The sequence below is a fragment of the Electrona antarctica genome (assembly GCF_951216825.1).
Source record: "Electrona antarctica genome assembly, chromosome: 5".
In the NCBI taxonomy this organism is placed as follows: Eukaryota; Metazoa; Chordata; class Actinopteri; order Myctophiformes; family Myctophidae; genus Electrona; species Electrona antarctica.
This window is the reverse complement of record NC_136810.1, coordinates 15,697,701-15,715,890: the sequence shown is the minus strand read 5'-3', so window position 1 is coordinate 15,715,890 and position 18,190 is coordinate 15,697,701.

The window sequence follows — 18,190 nt, the reverse complement described above, 5'->3', positions numbered from 1 at the left end:
CACACACACACACACACAAACACACACACACACACACACACACACACACACACACACGCCCGTATTAATAATGGAACTTTAGTTCCATTATTTTTCCACCCTAAAACATAAGGAGGAAGATTTTTTTCATAAGTGTACAGTATTTGTTAAAATGTCATTTTCATGCCCACCAGTTCATTAAGTTTGCCTGGTTTAAATGTTTTTTTTTTGTGGCTTTCACCTTTATTTTATTTTTTTCATGGAGGGCCGTAGTAAAGGCCGTCGGGATCGGGAGTCGAACCCGCGGCACACTGCCAGACTGGATTACCAGCCAATGTGCCTGGACCACTGAGCCATGGCCCAGGCCAAGTTTGCCTGGTTTGCCTGGTGGGTGGTGAAGGGTGGTGATCCACCTGAACTGAAGCCGCACCCACAGCTGTTGTATGATAAAGGGGGAGGAGTGTAACACAACACAGGAAGCCTGTTTTTTGGTCGTCAGTCAACAGTTTCTTAACCATTCGGTGGGAGGACTCAAAAATTGCAGATCCAGCGTTGGGGAGCAGCCTTATAACTCTATGGGAGCAGCCTTATAACTCTATGGGAGCAGCCTTATAACTCTATGGGAGCAGCCTTATAACTATGGGAGCAGCGGCGATAGTGCTGGTGGTGTGCTGAACGCACGTGCGTTCATTCACTGGGTGTGCGACCACAAAAAACATTCGTTCTTGATTGTGTTATGCATGGATATGAGGCAAAGATGGAGGTACCTAAACCACTGCAGTTCTCATTCGGCCTAGAAGGTGTCGCTCCTTTGCAGAAGATCTTTTTCTGCTATTAAACTCAATGAGTATATTGACTGGACTTTACACTTGATTTTATTACCTTAGAAAACATTATCATAAATACTGTATGCTTTCAGCTATAGTTTAAAGTCTTATTTCAATTATCATAATAATAATAATAATAATAACACTTTATTTATATAGCACCTTTCAAATTAGCATTACAAAGTGCTTTACAACAACAAACAGAAAAATATACAGCAGAAGACATTTCAATAGAAAACAAAAGCAGGAAAAATATATATACTAAAATATTAGATTGGCAGTGAAGGCTAATCTATAAAAAGTGTGTTTTTAAAAGGGATTTAAAAGAGGACACTGATTCAGCGCGCTTGATCTGTAAGGGCAGTGTGTTCCAACGTTTTGGCGCTGTGGTGCTGAAAGCTTATTCTCCATTGGACTTTAGCCGACAAATTTGAGGGTTAAGAAGGTCTTTGGATGAGGATCTCAGGGAGCGGGTTGGGACATAGGGGGAGATTAGATTGGCGATGTAGGGTGGAGCGAGACCGGACCTGGTCTTGAATATGGTGAGAAGGAGTTTGAAATTGATTCTGAAGGAGATTGGGAGCCAGTGCAGGGACGCTAGAACGGTATGACATGATATGTGTTTTTGTGGGCGGCTGTGGCTCAGGAGGTAGAGCAGGTCGTCCAATGATCCATGGGTCGGCGGTTCGAATCCCGGCTCCTCCTGTCTACATGTCAAAGTGTCCTTGGGCAAGACACTGAACCCCCGATGTGCTGGTTGGTACCTTGCATGGCTTCCGCCGCAATCGGTGTATGAATGGGTGAATGTAATGCACAATCTATGTAAAGCGCCTTGGATAAAGGCACTATATAAATGCACCATTTACCATTTTACCATTTTTTGTAAATTATGGTCCCATGCATTCATTTTAAAATGAATGACACAATATAGGGTATGCTTCTTAGGCTTCTACTGGTTCTATTAAGTGAGTCATTATTTTAACCAATCTGACCAGCACGTCTACGGTGTTTGGAGGTGGTCTTAGTGGTTCTCAAAAAGCGGGGTCCGGGAGACCACTAGGGGCCCTTAAGATGGGTCCGGGGGACCCCTAGGGGCCCTTAAGATGGGTCCTGACAGTTTTCTGAAAAACCTATGTTTCTATGTCAGGACTATTTCATGTCAAGGACCCCCAGAATTATCTGTATTTGGCCGCTGACCCACATCTGAAAATATGTTGTTCCAGTGACCCCCCCTCCAGGGCTGGACTGGGACAAAGATTCGGCCCGGTCATTTTCGCGTGAATTTGGCCCAGACCAGCCCACCACAACCAGCTCGCAGATAGCAGAAACTCTACCGCCCGCTCCGTCGAGGCACACACAAACAAACAAGCCCTAATACCACCACTTTTACAGAACAACATAAATGATACAAACCAACAGACAACTACACAACCCTTTGTTGCTCTCACAAGAATGATGCTGGCAAAAGGATTCAAGATAGAAGAAGGTTTATTTGTCACTCACTGATCAGTACAGTGAAATTATCATGATGGCACTGGCAGAATGGCAGCAGGCCCGGACCTTTCCTGGTGGCCTCCCGCCTATTGGCCTGCCTGCCTGTCAAAAAAATAATAATAATAATATCATGGCGGCCCCCTACGGTCGTGGCCCACCGGGAATATGCCTGGTACGTCCTATGGCCAGTCCAGCCCTGCCCCCCTCCCCCCCAGAAGCAAAGATTTGAGTGGGCGCTGATTCAGGGCCCACTTCAGAATCTCGAAAGCGTGGCGTGTTAATTGGTCAGATGGGTGGATTATCAGAATAATAAGTTGTTGTTTTTTTAAAAGGGTGGAGTACTAAGTTCCGAAGTTCCGTCATTGGTCCGACAACGACAACCTACCTCAAACCCTAACCTAACCATAACCGCAAGCACGGAGCAGCGCATGTTCGCCAACCTTAATCCGGTCGTTTTCCCCTAAAAGAATACTATGAAATTGTTTCTACTGTACATTAAGTTATATCATGATGAGATGAGATATATTGTATTAGTCCCCAAAGGAAAATTGAGGCGTTACGGCTGAATTATGATAAAAACTTACACAAGAACAGGGCCGACACAGAACCATATGCATTAAGGAAAGAGCTCTGATGAATATTATGTCTGATTGCAGTTGGCATGAAATAACGTTTGTACCGGTCTATTTTCATCTTCAGGAGAGTGAGCCTCTTTTGGTTATCATCAAAATCCTAGTGTTTGCCAAATATTTGAGAGCAACTTGCAATATAAACATAATAGTATCTAAAACCAATAAGACGCCTGAGGGTGAGAAGCGACCTCGGGTGACAGCAGACTGCTTGCGCTTTGGCATGGGGGGGTAAGATCTTAATTTTCGGGCCTGTTAACAACTCTAGTTTTCGCCGGCTGCCGGGTGCGGCTGCACTGATAATTTTGGGACAGGCCCGTCTAGAGTTTAAATGGACAGGTATCAGTCAAAAGGGAGACATCGGGCCTGGGCCATGGCTCAATGGTCCAGGCACCTTGGCTGGTAATCCAGCCTGGCAGTGTGCCGCGGGTTCGACTCCCGATCCCGACGGCCTTTACTGCATGTCTTCCCCCCATCTCTCTCCCCATTTCCTGTCAGCCTACTGTCTGTCCCTCCATAAAAAATATAAAATAAAGGCGAAAGCCACAAAAGAAAACATTAAAAAAAAAAAAAGGGAGACATCGAAGAGGAAGGATGGATGGGGAAGGATCAAAATATGGAATGTCTGAACAGGTCAGCTCCATATATGGTGGTCAGATGTAGAGAGTTGCTGGCCAATATTGATGACATCAGGGATCTCCATTCTTTATGATGTCACGTGATGTCACATGCTCCTTCCCTGATGATGTCACGTGCTCTCTCACCCGACCAACCAACACACTGACGGGAAATGCACAATTCCATTTTTAACTGCGACCTTCGGTCACAATTAAACATATTTTCTTATGGGGGTCCACAGCCTAACAATAAGCATCAGTTTGCTTCCGGCCAGGGCCGGATTTACCATTGGGCTATAGGGTGCCCCCGAGTGGTGAGATTGTAAAGTATTGCAATCCAATTCAAGTGAGATTTTGCAGTTGTAGTTGTTATTGTTAGTTCTACTATTGTTAAAACATTGAGAGCTTCTGCTCTACTGTGTGCACTGCAGACAGTGCCTGCTGTGTTGTGAATCCTCCACCCACCCCTTTTTCCCGTCACTGTATGTTTTATTTTCCCTTTTTACCTCATTTATGATGATTTCCTGTTCTTTGGCTATATAGAAGTGTATATTTGTACGTCTCTAAATGTTATGATGAATTGAACAAGGTCGACCCTCTTGTAAACAAGTGTAGTGCTTTATTGGGTCGTCCACGTCGTCCACTCACTGTGCTTGAAATGTACTGTAATTCTGCAAACAAATAAATACTTCAATCAATCAATCAAAACTAGTCTCTGTCTGTCTGTCTGTTTGCCTCTCTGTCTCTTTGGGGGGGGATCAAATTAAACCAGCCAAATTGCGCACCGCGCTGCCGAGGGGGGCCCTGAAATTTTGTCTAGCCCAGGGGCCCCGATACTACTGTAAATCCGGCACTGCAGACGGCGCCCACTTAGGAGACCATTTGTAGGATTTGTGTACCATTTTGCTTCTAGTGGCTCCAATTAGGATGGTCTCTCTTCATGCATTAACCATCTTTGGGATAGGCCTACAGTCTATTCTGTGGCTGTCTGTGCTGCACCCAGCACCCGGCACTGGGCTGCTATGCTGCCTTTGTAGTCCATTGGTATAAAGATGCAAACAAAAACTAAAATCATTATCTATTTCCTGCACTTGCAGAGGTGGAATAATCCATGCACATGTGTGCTTGTAAGGGGGCACACACATGTTGATTAATGTGTGGGGAGATACAGTAAATTGTACAGTATGTTATGTGCACACATACATAAGGCCATGTACAGTAGGCCTGTCACAATTGGAGGACATATAGTCATAGCAGATCTATACAAGCTCATCACGTGTTATATCGTGCCATGTTGAAAAGTAACAGTTTTGGACATGCACTCTCATGCAGTCAACACAGTCACAGACCATTGTAGCACCTCTCTACTCCCCTAAATGTGACAGTATTCGATGACACCAATACTGAGAGTAATATCAAAATTGGTTGTATTTCCGCCAGGCAGCTGCAATTTTCTATCATTATGGCTTTTATTTGTAACACAAAAATGGTCCTATCACTCCTCTGGCATAGCTTGCCATAGACAAAAATGCCCCATTGCCTTGCCAAGCACTGTATAAAAACATCTCTGTCGCTTGGAAACCTCATGTCCAAAACTGTTACTTTTACAGATTCTAATTCAAAAGCATCATCTGGCAAGCTGTGTTTTGAGCTTGTTTGAGCTTGCTAGTTTTTATGCTTTTGTGTGACGCTGTACGATCAAGTAGGGGAGTTAATTTACGAAAAATAAAAACATGAAGATGGGAGGTTTCTCCCCGAAAAGAGAAACATGTTAGAGTTAAATAAGTGCTTTCATACACGCCGGCACAAATTCCATGTGTCCAAAGACTGCCTCCCTCTATATGTGTCAATGTTGCGGTGGATTTAGCACAAATATACACACTGCCTCAGACTCTTTCATATCCTCCTATTCCATGCAGTATTTTCGTCCTTACTAACACAGCATCCTTGAACGGAACGTTATACTGCTGCTGACGCTAAGTCTGTGTTTCGCTGGATATTAACTGTAGAGCAACCTATGAAAAAAAAGTCCTATTGTATTATTGACTGAAACTGCTGTGTAACACGATTGTGTGTGTGTGTGTGTGTGTGTGTGTGTGTGTGTGTGCGTGTGTGTGCGTGCGTGCGTGCGTGCGTGCGTGCGTGCGTGCGTGCGTGCGTGCGTGCGTGCGTGTCTCAGACAGAGCGGGTGGCGTGTGATAGATCAGCAGCTCCCCCAACTGAAATTGTGAGAGCGAGGCAGGAAGAGAACCAAGGATCCAACAGAGAGAGAGAGAGAGAGAGAGAGAGAGAGAGAGAGAGAGAGAGAGAGAGAGAGAGAGAGAGAGAGAGAGAGAGAGAGAGAAAGAAAGAAAGAAAGACAGAAAGAAAGAAAGAAAGAAAGACAGAAAGAAAGAAAGAAAGAAAGAAGACTGGAAAGAGAGAAATTAAGGAGAGAGAGAGAGAGAGAGAGAGAGAGAGAGAGAGAGAGGGAGAGAGAGAGAAAGAGTTCTTCTTTTTAGTAGCCAATTACTTTTTTTAATTCCTTTTCTTCCCAATTTTGTCGTTATGGCAATTAATTCTTCCAGACACACACACATTTCGTTGTGTTGCCAGCTGCTGTTGCATCCCACTGGCTCATCCACATTTACTTCATTTGGTCAAGGTCATCTACTGCCGAACTCCAATTTGCACTGTTAGGTAGCGGACACACAAATAATACGTAGCTTGCAGAGTTACTTCAGTCAGATATACTCGAGGGGTTTCATGCCGTGCTCAAGGGCGCATACATATACTCAAGGGGTTAATATGCTGCTTTACTATGTGGGTGTATTCAGTGTGTGCAAGACCCACATGTCATTCGCTGATGTGGCAGTCAGCTGACCAATTGGGCGGGCTACTTAAGCTCACTAGACTGCATGCTCTTCCTGCCTATAACTTCTGCTATGGTTCCGGGCAAGGATAGTCTAAGAAGGATGAGACGCGAAGACCGTACGGGCGACGCCATGTTGCTTTGGAAGGAAAGAAACATGCGCAATGGGCTATATGCAGCCAACACTTCCGCGTTCAGCTTCCTTGGTCTCAACTGCGCATGTTTCTTTCCTTCCAAAGCAACATGGCGTCGCCCGTACGGTCTTCGCGTCTCATCCTTCTTAGACTATCCTTGGTTCCGGGTTGTTATGTGATGTTTGCTCCCACCACCACCCCAGCACCACCTAATAACTCTGTTATTTATGTTCCCCACGGGGGTTTTATTGTATATCTATAAAATGTAGCAGAGCCAAGATAAAATATTATATGCACACTTATTCTCACTCTATAATAAATATTGGTTAAATCTATTCGTGAGTTATGTGACTGAACTTGAACTTTATGTTCAGTAGTAGAAGGCGTAAACCAAATAATATATCAGGTATATTGATATACCATGAAGGCCACAGAGGCCGAAACGTTGTGTTCTTTTTTCCCCGCCTTGGTAAATAAAGTTTTTGGGGAGCTTTCAAAACGGTGTGCAGACTTATTCTTTCTTTCATAAACCAAATAAACAAGCAAACAAAACAGAAAATCAGTAAAACAAATGGAGGTTAACATTCTGCTATGTCTGTGTCTGATTCTTATTTGTAGAAACAATAGAACACGCACATCCACTAACTGAACGCCAGCTGCTGCAGGGTTGAGGTAAATAATAGAAAGAAAGTATTGGTCTGCAGTGCACACTGGACTGAGCTCCAAAAGCTTAAGTATTTATTTTCTCACCACAGGGGACATGACGTTTCGAGCCTCGCGGCTCTTCATCAAACGATTCTTATTTGTACAGGGGAATGTTTTGGACATATTTACACAAAGATGTGGAACAGTGGAACAAGTCAGACTCATTTGTTTCTTATCCTTTCTCCTTTGTTATACGCGGGGAATCATGCGGGGGCAGATATGGCGGGGTCAGAAATGTATGTGGGCCAATCTTTGAAGCCTTGCGGAACAGATGCACAGATAGCCACATCAATCCTCTTTAGACTTTTGTTAAAACTTGTGAATACTTCACCAGTGATAGATGAAGCAGACTCCACAATTTATTTCAGACAGACAAGGCTTGTCCAAAAGATACGATCCGAGGATCACTGCCATTTCAACGCTCATTCAATCTAATGATAAGTCTGCCTTGTAAAAGAGATAATATGATCAAGGTGACTTTACTCCGACATGGCATGTCCATGTATCATTGAAGATAATCAGTGTATGAACAGACTCACGTATAGCAGGTAAATCGTGCACATTTTTACATCACCTTTATCCTAAATCTTACAGCAGTGTTTGTCAAACTTTATTTTATATTTATAACCAGGCTGGCCTTGGACCTTTTACTCTTCCTCGTGGAACTATACGTGCGTATTATACCACTGATAGGTATAGGCTCAGACCCATAGAAAGGGAGAATTGCAACACGATTTGATCCTGTCGCAAAGCGGGGTGCTATATGGGCTGTAGTTCTAAACGTTGGAACTTCCTCATTGAGATTGAGAATGAGAACTTCCGCATTCCATTCTTGCAATGGGAGTCTATGTAGTGACGCAACTTACTCTCTCTATGGGTTTGGGTAGGTAGACCTATACCTCATCTGGACTATGTGGTCAAAACCATATGCGGTCAAAACCAAAGGTTGAGAACCAAGGGTTCTAGTTTAAGTTTATGCATGTACTATATGTGTACCAGAGCCTTAGATATAGACAGACCCCGATGTACAGTATCTGCTGCCTTATGTCTAACCTCACACCGGACAGATATGTGTACAGTAAATATGTAGATCTACGTTGTTGCTATTTTTTATATTGATATTTCTCTCTCTTCCCCTTGCTCCCCCGGGACAGGGGGAGCAACCACTTCTTGTGTTTGGAAAAGCCATTTGATCGTCACATATGTAAATTCTCCTTTCATTGTCAATGGCATTTAATGTTTGTGTTGCCACAAAAAGCTGATTTGTTCAGACACATATGACTTAAATTGCCTTTTCATTGTCAATGGCAAATGTGACAAGAGTTCAACTTCAGGACAAAAAAGTTGTGTATAGGAGGGGCTAGTGGCCCTAAAAAAGTCGCTCTGGATTAAGAGCGTCTGCTAAATGCCTAAATTGTAAATTGTAAATTGTAAAAAGGAAAGGTTTTGGATATATAAGGTTTCAGCAACAATATGTATGTAAGTAGGGTTTGAAAGATGAAGGAGTCTAGCCAAAGGCCTTAAATTGCACAAACATGTACCAGTGTATTTATGGCGCTTCATGCTGAGCAAACTGATAATGAGTTGTTGGGGGCATTTGCAAATATCCTCATTCCTCACATATCCAATCAATCCCAATCCTTCCAAAATAAGGCATGTATATCTAATGAAGCACAGCCATGTCTTTCTCGCTTGCATTTCAAACAGCACCTGCTTGATTTCGAGAATATTAAAAAATGCTGAAATCTGAGTCAGGTTTTAATTATAGTCAAGTATGCTTTCACACATCAGAAATAGGAATTTGACTCTGAACAACAGCAGCAATGGATCCTTTTCACAGCAGATATTTTTATCTCCACCACGCCGAAGGCATGGGAAGAGTATGTTTTGCACTCTGTCCGTCTGTCCGTCCGTCCGTCCGTCCATCCGTCCGTCCATCTGTGAACAGCTATATCTGGCTTGATTGCAGCCAAACTGTGCACACACACTCCCTGAATGGCAGAGCAGAACCTCTGCCCCCAATTTTTCACATGGGCCAGTTATAGCACCACCAGGAACAGGCTGATCTTTCCAAAACGCATTTTTTGACAGTACACCTACAGAGTACATCACAGAGTACTATAGACGAATAACAGTTTAAGTCCACACTAATTATCCATAATGTATACATGATGTATAAGGGGTCAGGACAACTAGGCCTTTTCGTGGAGGGTTCAGAATAGAATTTGGACTTAAACTGTTATTCGTCTATAGTACTTATTGTTACACAGTATCTTTAATAGCGATTAACCGAAACGGATCATTCAGATTTCTCCGTTTTGAACAAAATGCCTCAAATCATGAACACAGCTTAATTTTGCACGCACATTCCCACTAGGCCGAGTATTAGTATAAGAAATACTTTCATTTTCAAATCAGCCTCATGGTGGCGCTATAACTGTCTTTCCCAAATGTGCACACTAAAATCACTTTTTTCGGTTTTACAGAGACAAATCAGGAGAAAAACTGCTTTGCCATCGACCTTTCTTTGTCCCATGCAGCAACACACAATCATGAGATGCGAGATCTATAGCATTTGTGTGTTCGCAAGATCTGCTGTCAAACGGCACCTAAATAGAAGACCATTTGTATGCCATCTGTGTACCATTTCACCTCTAATGGCTGACATTGGGATGGCGGATCTTTCTAAATATCCACCATATTTGCTGTAACACGATGAATCACCCAGGATTAATACCTTCAGCTGTGTTTATGGTATTCTGCCGAGGTGGCATCAAGGCCCGGGAGCTGGCCAATATATAATCATAATGAAGGCCTGCTCCGTTGTTGGCCTAGAACTGAATGGGCTGAGGGTAGTTACAGAGAGGAGTATGAGGGACAAACACAACTCTATCCTCGATAACCCCTCTTTAAACTCCTGCCATCTGGTAGGAGGTTCAATAGCATCGGGGCAAGTACCAGCAGGCTGTCCAAGAGTTTCTTCCCCCGAATAATCAGAACCCTGAAAGCTCGCCATATACTGCCGCCAAAACTATGTTGTCTGCTCTCCCTCACTTGTTAATGTTTTAAAATGTAATGCCTTTGCCCCCCCTCCCTTGTGGATTGTTTAAAAAACTGTTAAAGGACCACTTCACCACTTTTCAATCTATCTTCAAATAATAGGTCCTCACTAATAATCATGATAAAATGGCACCATTTTTTTCTACTCAGTCTGTGTCTCATATAGGAGGGCTGTGGGCAGTTCAGAAACCCGTCCACCAGTGACATCATTGATGGGGAATCCAAGCTAATAGAAACTGCAGGCTTTCTAGTCCTGAAAAGTTGCAATGCGAAAATGTAATCGTTCTCACGATAATACAAATCTAAACATTTTTGTAAAATAAATCTTGTTTAAAACAAAATCTGCCTAACGATGATGTCATTGGTGGATGGGTTTCTGAACTGACCACAGCCCTCCTATGAGACACAGACCGAGAAAAAAATTGTGGCATTTTATCATGATTATTAGTGAGGACCTATTATATGAAAATGGGTTGAAAAGTGGTGAAGTGGTCCTTTAAGGAGTTAACACATCAATTGCCCAAGACGTCTGTGGACGTCTTTGGTATTACCGCACGGGCAGAGCCCAAGACGTCTGTGGACGTCTTTGAAAAAAAAATCAAAAAAATGATTTTTATTTATTTTTTAATACGTGGTGCCAAAGTTTGTGTTTTCGCCATTGAGAATGCATTGGGCGTTTAAATTAAATAACCCAGAAACTATAAAACATTTCAAAGTAAAAAGTTCCAGCATGTGTCTCCACAGTCAGCTGAATTATAAAAAATGTGAATGGATTTTCTAGGTGAAAGTGATTTTTGGGCAGTTTTGCGTGGGCTCTCAAAGTTCTGTGATTAATAAAGCGTATCTCATCTCATCTCCCTCTCAACTTGTCTGGGAAATGTATAGGGAGCAGCCACAAATTTAAATTCACTTTAATGAGTGTAAGATGCATGTTCATGGTAGCCTCGGTCCCAGGCTTACTTATCTGCGAAAAGAAAAGCCTGGTCACAACGTATTAAAGGCAGAGAAGCTATCGGCGGATGTATCCTCCGGAACATCCGCCAGATGTATTTCCCCCGGATACGATATCTTCCCGACCTATCACAACACTTGTTTCATTCGCAGAGAATGTAAACTGATTTGTAAAGCATCAACGTCATTTCCTTGGGCGATACCTCTGCTAAAATCCCGCAACTTCCGCCCAAACGAATTATAGTCTTTACAGCGTAGGTCTTGCCCAGGGTGTGTTCATGGCGGGGTTGAAAAACTGTTAGTTTACGCGATAGGGTCCGTATTCCCTGGGAGGACTCTGGTCAATTAAGTATATGTAAAAGTGGTGGATATGGTTGTGAGAATTGTAGGCTTACTACTATACTTGTGAGGACAACAACAAGGACGGACATTTTACGAATGTGCTGCGACGCGTTGTGAGCTTGCAAAACATAGTCTTAGCCACACCTTCGGCACGGTGGCGACAATCAGGCAGGCATATCTATATTTCTAATTCCTAAACCTATAACTTCTAAATGACTAATCCTAACACTAACTAATGTGAAATCTAAACCTTTTTTTAAACCATAAAACAACCATTTATCTTGTGAGGACCAGGAAAATGGTATCTTGTGGGGAGTATTACAAACAAACAAACGCACACGCACAGACGGACGGACGGACCCTGGAACCTCTTATGCATTTGTCATGGCAACCAAATAAGCTTAGTAAAAAGAGTAATTCTGCTTTGAGTTAATTTGAGTAATGTCTTGTGTGTCGCGTGTGTGTGACTGTGTGACTGTGTGACTGTGTGTGTGTGTGTGTGTGTGTGTGTGTGTGTGTGCGTGCGTGCGTGCGTGCGTGCGTGCGTGCGTGCGTGGTTTAAGTGTGTATCAGCAGATTCAAGAGATAAATGAAGTTTTCCATCTTTATAGAAGTTTATCGTTGCCACTGTTTTGTGGCAAATCAAAGCCACAAAGACAGAAATGCAAAGCCTCCAATTATAAACTCTCCCTAATTGGTTTCGATAAAGTCCACACATTTTTGTACTCAAAGCACTCCCCGTCTTTTAGATCACCACAGATGGCCATATGCTCACATGAACAAAGTTGCTCGCTAAACACTTTCTACACTGTCACAGTGCCTGCCTGCAAATTGTCTTCATCACGCATTCCTTTCTTTTTGTTCACTCTTTGATCAAAATTCAAAGTAGGAAAGCGTTTATATATATTTATACTCTGACCTTCAGCCCTGACACTTTGATAAAGTGCAGAGTTGTTACGTGCAGCAACCCAAAGTAAAAAAGGTGTCTGTGATTCTGAATCAATCGCTTTATCCTCACTTAAACCCTATACAGAATATAATTTGTATACGTTAAATAGTGAACATATTGGTCTACAAGCTCACAATACGTCGCACATTTTTTTCTGAATGTCCTGGTGCCATGACGTCTGACTGCAGTTCGGCTATATTCTCACAATTTTGTATCTGTGGAACCGAGTCATACTAAATGTAATGAATCAAATATGATAACTTTGGGGGGAAGTGGCCTGAAAAGTTCAACACACACACACACACACACACACACACACACACACACACACACACACACACACACACACACACACACACACACACACACACACACTACACATCAAGAACCAATTTCTCAATCAGTTCCAAATTAGGCCCGGATATGTTTACTTCCTTTCAAAAAAAAAGAAAAGAAAACTAGAAAAAGTGCCCTTCTGGGCACAGGTCTCCACCAGGAGGATAGGACTGTGTGAGATGTTTGGCAAAATGTTTAGGATTAATATAAACGTTTTTGAGGCATTTTGTTCCAAAATCAACCTGTTGGTGGCGCTATAACAGGCCAATGTGAAAAGGGTGGGATATATTCCTCGGCCTAGTAAGAAAATGTGAGAAAGATTTCACGTAAATTGCATGCTGCGTTCATGATTTGAGGCTTTTGTTCAAAACGGGGCAATCTTGCAAACTGTGAAAGCTAATTATAGCCAATTAGGATGGAATATGAAATATCGGACAGATCCGACTTGAGCACATGACCATAGAGATAGTGTGTAACGATTTGTGAGATTTTTGGACAGAATCTGGAGGAGTAATATCAAAAAATGTGTTTTACAAAAGTCGGCCTCCTGGTGGCGCTATAAAAGGCAGATGCAGAAAATGCAGGTCAACGGTTTGTCCTTGGCCTCTAGGGAGTGTGCATGCAACGTTTCACGCAGATCGGTGCAGTTTTAGGTAAAACATGTGAAAAGCTGCCTCATGGTGGCGCTATAACAGGCCGTTCTGGAAAATGTGGGGCAGAGGTTCATCGTTGGCATCCAGGGTGTGTGTGTGCAAAGTTTGGCATCGACCGGGTTAACGGTGCCGGAGATTAGCTGGTAACAGACGGACGGAAGGACAGACACACACACACACACACGGACACACGGACGGAGTGCAAAACATACTCTCTCCCCATGCCTTCGGCCTGGTGGAGACAAAAACGTTATGAGATAATAGCTTTCCTACAGTATGTATCATAGATGAGCATTGCAGAGGCCACAGCTGCCACGGAGCCTCATTGGATAATGGGCAAGCTGCTTGCCGTTGATTCCAGCCAACCCGTAAATTACAGCTGCCTAATAATACGTAATTGATTCTCCGTCGTACTCGCCGGTAATATCTGATCTACAAGCTCCCAGCGTGTCGCACCTGTGATGCGCTTCCAGCTTGTAGATTGTGGAATTCTTGCCACCGCCATACGACGAAGATTAAACGAGGCTTAATGGACAGCCCTTCAAACAACTAGCACGTCTGCGCACTAGCCACCGCCACTATACCTAGCTAGCCGCCGGTCGCCAGAGAGAGGAAATCAGGAACGCAGCGGCTAATTACGCCTCATGGCTAATTATATATAATCCAATTTGGTACTTGACAGAGTGAACACAGGCATGAGGAGGGGAGCAAATAAGGAGAATCAGACGGTCTAAAGACACTCGACACTCACGTACTTTATTTCGAATTATGTGTAATTACTGCTTTTCTCAAAACGCTGTTGTTTTGTTTGAGTGTGTCTGGCTGGCCTGGCTGGCTTGTTCTATTTTTAATGGTGAGCACTTCCTTCTAAAGTTTACTTCGTCTGATATAATCCAATGCAAGATTTCAAAGATAAGAAGTCTAAGATTTTTTTCCCCCCCACTTAAACTTGCATTATTCTCATGAGATGAAACGTGTGATATGGTGCCCCCTAGTGAGGGATTATTTTAAGGTCATACCATACACGATACAGTCTGTTCTCAGTCTAAAGAACAGTACTATGATTATAGTAAGATTTGTTTTTAAAGTGTACAAAAAGTGTTAAAATTATGTCTTTATGTGGTCACACCCACAAGTTCATTAAGTATAAGGCACTCGAATGTCGGGGGGGACAGAAGCCGGGCGGGGAGGTTCGTCACCTGTCAGTGTCGGAGTGTTGGGCAGACGAAGGTCCTCCCAGTGGGAGCTCCTAACTGGCAGGTAAGTCAGTGGATACAACAGCAGTGACAACACACTAATGTGTGTGGGAAGGAAGGAATTAATCTGCAAAAACGACTAAATTGGAAAAAGGAGTAAAATGGGGTAAAAAGCACAAGAAAGGAGAAAAATGTAGATTCTCAAGGTTATTCTTAATGTTCAGGTTGACTGGAATGCCAATGAACACAAATTATACACCTTAAAACTGTTTATGTTATTATGGCGATGTTGTTATGACTATAAATCTCGATCAGTCTTGGCACACATTGCCATTTGGATTCTAAAAACTTTAATCTCCCAACAACATCTGAAGATCCAGCCGTTGGCAAGCAGAGCAGACGAGGTAAAGAGAGTAAGGAGTAATAGCTAGGACACATCACCGAGAATGGTGGTGGAAATTAGTACATTTACTCATGTAATATAACATTGCACTCGGGCAGAAACCTTATTTCCATATTAAGTGTGTTTCTTCGTAACGCCCTACTTGATCATACTATAGCATCATACAAAATCATCAAGAGTAGCAGATCCACAAACTGGAACGCGTCGCTTTGCCATATTGAGCTTGTAGATCTGCTACTTTTGATGCTTAGTCTGAAAAAGTAACCGTTTTGGACATTTGAGGCACAATGAAACAGCATAGGAGAATAGGCAGACATGACAATTTGGCCAAAACATGACTTTGGCAATTACGCAATGAGGCTGTCACTAATGTAATACAAATCATTCGTGTTTTACTTTTAAGATATGGTTTTGTGTGTCTTCGTTTCTGAGGTAATGCCAGCATAACGTCTTCCAGCACTGTTTCTCTCTGGTGTCAGATACTTAGGTGGGCATTTCTACCACCATCTGTGAGGGAAAGCTGCCATATAAATGAATGGGATTGTACGGGGTTGGGTTGCCACTGCCAGGTTGGGATCAGTTGCAGGCCAGTTGACAATGGGTTTGCCAGGTCGAGCTTACCTTATGTACCCTTCCCAGCTAGGGGCCTAAAATAGGAAGGACATTTCAGGTACACACCATCAGTGTTGGGACTAAAGCAGTAGTATAAGTATTGCGTTACTGTAACACAAACGTTATACTTTTTGCCGTTTATAGTAACGTATAGTTACTTTTTTTCAGTTCAGAAATGTTATAGACTACAGTTACAGTTAGTGTCATTTGAATGGTTGTGTTACTTGTGGAAATATAGCGGATTAAAGGTTTATTTATGATCAGACTCTCACACTGACTATAGAGACCCATCTGTGATCTCCCCCTTCCACTCGTTAAGAGGGGAGGATCGGCTCAATATTTGTTTTCTGTGTAAGGAAAGGTAGTCCCAGACAGTATACTGGGACTACCTTTCCTTAAAGATACAAACAAATGCTATATAGCAGTGGTTCTTTGGCTCGTAATCATAGGGGAACCATTTTTGGTGCTATATATAGCACCCTGCAGTCTTTAAAGGCGCTATAGTACCTTTGTCAAGGGTGCTGTATGGCACCTTTAACGATAGGGGCTATATAATGGTGCTATAGGCTATAAGCTATAGCCTACTTATTGATGATGAACTAAAATAATTCATGAATGACATTTGTGCACCTGTTCTGTCTGAATATGGGCATGCCCTCTTAATAAAGTTTGAGTTTCTTTATTTCATGAAATCACATGCAGCAGCAGTCCACCTAGAGAAACGAGCACGTTTCGGCACGCAGGCCTTCCTCAGCGTTTCAAACTGTCTCACAGAGATTCTCACAGATATTCCCCTTCTTCCATTGATCTTCAAGAACCTGCACCCATCAGCTACAGAGACTCAACTTGACGGTTTTGTTGTTCTGAATTTGGGCATGCCCCAAGTATTAGTGTGATTATGAGAATGTTAAATACGCGCGTGCGTGTGTGCGTGCGTGCGTGTGTGTGTGTGTGTGCACTGTGCGCGTGCGTGCGTGCGGGATATGTGTTAAATTGTTATTATTATTATATTGTCAAGCCCAAAGGCGTAGACCCCTTATAATTTCCATAAGAATTCCGCCATTTTAGCAGTTTTGGCAGTTCTGTGCTATCCCATTCTTCACGAAATTCGGCAATATGGTAGAGGGCTGTGAGAATCCCTCAGGAACTGAAGCTCACAGTCATTCGTCAAAAGACCTCTGACCTCTAAGCCCAAACCTCGCATCGGTAGGAACTCCTTGGGACCAAACTGTTTTAAGGTCAACCACACCAATGCAAAAACTGTCTCGTCCCGTCTCGACCCTTTGGTATGGTTTGGGCTTTAGATCAGTGGTTCCCAACGTGGGGACCCCCAGGTGGTCCTTGAGGGAGTTCCAGGGGGTCCCCAGCTAAATGATAGTTTGGAACCAAATGGACCCTTTTGGGTCTGTAACTCTGAGACCCCTTTTCCACCGGTTGGTTCCCAATGGGAACCGGTTCAGTTCTTTTTGGTTCTTAGTCCATGAGCCAGAGCTCCAAAATTGGTGGGAAACCTAGACCTATATTACATTGTTTATAGGTCTACATAATGCCTCATTTGTATATTAAAAATGTAAAATTTGTAATACAATAAATCATTGTCTTCGTGTAAGTACTCAATTGGGGAAGTTTCATGGTGATAAAAATCTAATATAGGTTTGGTTCTGCACATACAATTCATAATTAACGTTCTAAATTTGGAGCTCTGGCTCATGGACTAAAAACGAAAAAGAACTGAACCAGTTCCCATTGGGAACCAACCGGTGGAAAAGGGGCCTGCGAGTGTACAAATGGAACCAAATGGACCCATTTGTACACACTCAGAGTTAAATTAACATTGATTTTACATTATAAATTGGGGTTCCCATGCATAGCTCTGGTCCATAGCTCTAATGCATTGCATTTAGCTATGTTACTCTCGACTTCCGCCGCTCGCATGAATGCAGACCAGCCTCTCGTCTTTAGCATAAATAAAAACGTTTTTGCTACTCACCAAAACAATGGCGGGTTGTGTCATTAGAAAGCCTACTTTCCTTAGTGGAAGCACTATGAGCCCCCCACCACCAATATATTTTCAAATGGGGGTCCGCAGGGGCTAATTAGTGTCAATTTGGGGGTCCTTGACATGAAAAGGTTTGGGAACCACTACTTTAGATCTCCCAATAAGTAAATGTTATGATTTGCTCGATCCACCTTTTCAGCCTTTTTTCGGCTACTTCAAAGAAATCACATTTCCATAAATGCATGCAAAGTCTGACTCTGGTTGACAGACAACCCCTTCAGCCAATCAGCGTATAACAAAGAAAGCTGATCAGTCTACTCCAGTCTACCAACACCAAAAAGTCCAGCAGTGAATTTCATCAATGTTTATATAGCTCTTGTGTATATTGCGTATGGCTTATTTATTTTTAGGCTTGATCGTCTTATCGCTGCTTGCAGCTATATATATATATAT